Source organism: Equus caballus, chromosome 15 (genome assembly GCF_041296265.1).
Source record: "Equus caballus isolate H_3958 breed thoroughbred chromosome 15, TB-T2T, whole genome shotgun sequence".
NCBI lineage: Eukaryota > Metazoa > Chordata > Mammalia > Perissodactyla > Equidae > Equus > Equus caballus.
In genome coordinates, this window is record NC_091698.1 from 91,167,053 (window position 1) to 91,172,108 (window position 5,056).

At 43.6% G+C, this 5,056-nt stretch overlaps 1 non-coding gene across 1 annotated transcript; it reads left to right on the forward strand.

The window, feature by feature from the left end:
• Nucleotides 1–4,428: 4,428 nt before the first annotated feature.
• Nucleotides 4,429–4,500, forward strand: TRNAA-UGC (transfer RNA alanine (anticodon UGC)). The gene has a single exon. It is a non-coding gene; the product is annotated as a tRNA-Ala (tRNA).
• Nucleotides 4,501–5,056: the final 556 nt, after the last annotated feature.

The following is a 5,056-nucleotide window of genomic DNA, read 5'->3' on the forward strand; positions in this document are numbered from 1 at the left end:
CAGATAATCTTTTTCATACTTTTTTAAAAGAACTGAGGAAGAAAGATGGTAGACGCTGAGACCATGGAGTCTATGTAAGAGTGACTGGGAGAATATACTTATGACCCCAGGAAAGGGAAGGACTACCTGAACAAAACCCAGAACAAGCAAAACTTAAGGGAAATGACTGATGTATCTGCCTCCATTAAAATGACAAACTTCTGCATGACAGAAGAGACCATAGCCAAAGTGAAAAGACACGCCACAGGATAGAAGATATTTTCAGCACATACATCAGTAAAGGCTAAGGATCTGGAACATATGAAAATCCCTAAAAATCAGTAAGGGAGAGAAAAGTAGCTCACTACACAAAATAGTCAAAGATTTTTATTTGGCAAGTCACAAACAGGAAAATATAAATGTCCAGTAAAAACACAGAAAGACGATCAAACTCACTAGAATGAAGGAAGACATTAAATACCATTTCACACTCCGATTGGCACAACTAAGTGTTAGGAATGAAGATGTGGGAAATGGGAAATTATCCATTACTGTGCAAACTATAACTCGGTGTAAGCACTTCTAGGTGTATGTGCCCTGGAGAAAATTTCCTATATATGCACAAGGAAACTTAACGAGGATCTTGACAGTAGTGTGTCTATAATAGCAGAAGACTTGTGATCAACGTGATTACCTGTCTGCGGTATACTCCTACAGCAGATAATATAAATGATATATGGTTGAGTCTGAAAAATATTTGTCTAGGAAAAAACAATTTTTAAAATGATGTCTTCAATATGATACCATTGATATATATTTAAAAATTCTTCAACAGTGTTTTATATTACTATGTGTGTATACATATGTGGTAAAAGCATAAAAACCTGCAGGACACCTCAATTTCTGAAAGTGGTTACCTCTGCAGAGAAGGAAAGCCAATGGATTGCAAATAGGGAGGTGACTAAGTGTATCTGTAGTGGTTTATATCTTTTAAAAACAATGGCTCTTTGTGGTTTAGCAAAAATGGCAATATGGGAGCACGTATGAAACAAGGCAGTGGGTATACAGATTGCTGTTTTATTATTTTCAATACTTTTGTACATGTTTAAATAATTTTAAAATTAATAATAAAAAATGAAATAAGAAAGGGATTGGAAAGCAATTTAATTACTATCACCAAATAGAAATAATTTCATGACTTAGAATATCGTGGAAAGCTGGTCTCAATTTTTTATTTTAGTAGAAACAATTTAAGCCAGAGATGAAGAAGAACTTAGGGACGACGAACGCAGTTTAGACACTAACACTGACTACTGTGCAGTGTTCTGTACACCCTTTTAAAAGAACTTGAAAGAGTGAGTGAATTTCCATCTGTCTGGAATGGTTTAGGTTAAATCTTCTTATTTTGAGATTCTTCTAATCAAAACTGTGGAGCTCCCCTGGAGTGAATTAGGCAGGTTTGCTATTTCCCAGGAATCTGAACTGGGGCTGGTGTACAAATGTCACCATAAGATTCACCACCCATGGGATCTCGAGCTGCAGGTCTGAGGTCTTAGTGGTCCAGCCCCTCATTTTCCATGGGAGGAGGTGGGGGGCGGTGTGTGTCTAAGGGGAGCTCACCCAGCTTGCTGGCAGCAGAGCCAGGGCAGGAGACCCAGTTCCCTCCTCTTAGGCCAGATCGTTTTTAACCATACTCTCTTGCATCTGAAAAATCCTGACTTTAGTGTTTTTTCACTCTTTCTCCTTCCACTGGAAATGAAGTTGGCATACGGGCGGTGATTCTTGTGTTCAGAAGAAAAAATTCCCACTAAATCCATCGATGCACTCATGACAAAGTATATGGCCCTGTACGCTTGAGGCAAGTGCGTGGAAGGGTTTGCATAAAGGAAAACTTTTTAACAGTTCTTTGCAAAAAGCCAGGTTTATTAATTGAGAGTGACAAGTTGTTTCCCTCTTTGAAATTTCTAAATATGAAAATATTGCCTTGACAGATGGCTGTGTGAGGCACAGAGTTATTCAGTTTCCCCGACTAAATCGCTAATTATAGAGGTAGAGCGGTGGGGATTAACATCAGCAAATCAACACGAGGTCCGTGCCTACTGTTCCAGAATGTCCTAGTCTTTAAATCCACTAGAAGGTGAGTTTGAAGAAACCGGTATATGAAAATATGGTGACAAGCCGGAGGTGATAAGCCTAATACACAAAACTAAGGAGAGATGGACCCCGCACGCCAAGCTGGGACTTTGTTCTATATGTGTCCTCCCCAGAGTCACCAGGAATGACTTCCTACCTGCAAGGTGACCCTACAAGTCTAAGTGCAGGTCCTGGGGCATAATGTGCCAAGGACTGAGGGGTTTTTACAGCATTTTAACAGGGGCCTCCAGTCAGAGAAGTCTAGGTCTGGGATAGCTTTAGCACTAACTAGCTGCCACTACCCAGCTGTAAGAATTAAGGCAACTCATTGACTTTTTTAAGCCTTAGTTTCATCACCTGAAAATGGAGATGAGACTAGAAGCTTCCTCAAATAGCAGTTCAGAGCATTAAATGAGACCAGCTATGCAAAGCCCGGGTCACGTTGTGCCTACAGCTCATCCTGAGCACTCAGAAATGGTAGCGGTGGTTATTGTTCTAGTGACTTCTCGGTGCATTTGGCCTGTTTGAAGCAAATGCCTATACACTTTGATCGTCTGGACGCCCTGAACAAGAAAGCCTTTCCAACGCCTGCTGCAGACATTCACGGATTATCTTCCTTTCCCAAAGGAATCTCTCACCTCCATCTTTCCTAGTATTTTCTGAAGTCTGCTCTGAAGACTTCCTACCCAGGTAGGATAGTGCTCTGACTATTCACCCCCACCCATTCCTTTGCTGAAGTGCCTACCTCCTGTGTCACGGTGTTTGGAGATGGGGCCTTTGGGAGGTGGTTAGGTTTGGAAGACGCCATGAGGGTGGGTCCTCATGATGGGATTACTGCCCTTATAAGAAGAGACGTCAGAGAGCTTGCTCCCTCTCCTTCTCTCCGCCTTGTGAGGACACAGGGAGAAGGCAGCCGTCTGCAAACCAGGAAGAGAGCTCTCAGCAGAAAGCAAGTAGGCTGGTGCCTTGATCTTGGACTTCCCGGCCTCGAGAACCATGAGAGATACATTCCTGTTTTTGGCCACCCAATCGGTGGTATTTTGCTCTGGCAGCCAGCCCAGGCTGACTAGCACAGATAGGAAAGGTTCCGTGATCAAAAGTGATGTGGGAAGTCAAGCCTACTGTGTGTTCCTCTGAAAGATTCACGATGCACACTGCAGATTAAAGGCATTCCTGAGAAGGAAAAAAATGCATCTTTGTTTAAGGTGGTGTTTCTAAAACTAACTGAACCATGAGAATCCTTTGGGCCTAACTGCTGTTCCTGCTAGACCCTGAGTTCTTGCTGCCCTAGACCCTCAGCTCTGCTGTCTATCTGTCTGCTGGGTCATTTGGAGCCTCACATGGGGCTGCTCACAGCCAGGAAGCCCCCAGTCCCACTGGCACCTTGGGCGGTTGGGCGTGTGCTCAGCACTCCAAGAGCCTTCTTGTGCCCCTTGCTCCTCAAACCAGCAGAATACGGCAGGCTGTGCTCCCTGGATGAGTGAGCTGATGTATGCAAGGTATTCTGGTGTCCCTCTGACCCAAGCTTCAAGGAGACCTTGTGTTTATGGTGCTGGAGCAGCATCTGGCAGGACTGCAGGCTGGTCTAGGCTTGGCTCACACGCTGTGGTCACCGCGTCCTGTTCTCTAGGCAGCTAATGTCCCCGTGCACATCCCCCGTTCTAAGGAGACCCAGCTTGATCTTCTTGGCAGCAAGCCCACAGCACACCTGGGCAACTCTGGTCCCTGCCTCTGTCCCTTATGGTAAGGTGCCCTAAGGAGGATTTTCTTCTCTGTCAGATTATAATTACACTATGCTAAGAACAATGTAGAGTTTGGCTCAAATTTTAATTTGCATAAAAATCACCTGGGGGTTCTTGCAGATTCAGATTCAGAAAGTCTGGGATGAGGCTTGAGATCTGTGTTTCTAATAAACTCCCAGCACTGCTAGTGAGCACAGTCTGAGGGGCACGCCTGGAGGAGCACAAGCTAGGTCCAGAGGCGGGCCTCTCCAAGAAGGCCCTGTATATCTTGTCCAGGGGTTTCCAGGCGCTAAGTAAGGTAACAGACAGTTTCTCTCTTGTTAGAACTGCACAACATCCTGTAAGGTGGCCTGGCAGGATTCTTATATCCATTTCAAAAATTCTGAGATTTCAAAGATTCTGAGACACTGACTTATCTATGGTCCATTGATGAGGGAGGAATCCATCTGGCGCTCCATTTACTGCAATACTACTGTTCATTCAAGGCTGTGGAAAAAGTTCCGGGCACTGGCCTCTGAACTGCCATTGCATTATTTACCCTCTCTCATTTTCTATTAAAATTATGTACACTGTTGGGGATGTAGCTCAGTGGTAGAGCGCATGCTTTGCATGTATGAGGCCCCGGGTTCGATCCCTGGCATCTCCACTTTAGCCGAACTTTGGAATAAGAATTTTAATTCATTTCTCCTCATTTAATCCTTGGTAGGTCTTTCTTCAAATATTAAAGTACTTAAATAAACAGGCTATTGGAGTCTTTTAAAGTTAGGTGTAGTAAGTTAAATATTGCTCAATGTTTAAATATTGCTCAAACTCCTTCACTTAATAAGAAAAAAAAAATACGTATGTGCTCATCACCACCCCAAGCTGACCACAACTCCTTGAGGATAAAACTATATCACATGTATCTTACACCTCCAACAGCTCTTGACCCCGGGCTTGACAGTATCTTTGTAGAATAAATGACTGGGTATCTGACGGTGCTTAATAATTGTTAGTGGAGGATAACATGTTCTAAGTCTTATGCTTGTAATGGCTCCTCATTACTCACATCAGTGGTTCTTAATCTTTTTAGGGGTCAAAGACTCCACTGAGAGTCTGATGGCATTTATACTGCCTCTTCCCAGAAGGGTGTACATTACGTGCATTTGGCACATGATTTCTCCGGTTTCATGGGGAACCCTGAAGCCAGATTCTGTAGACTC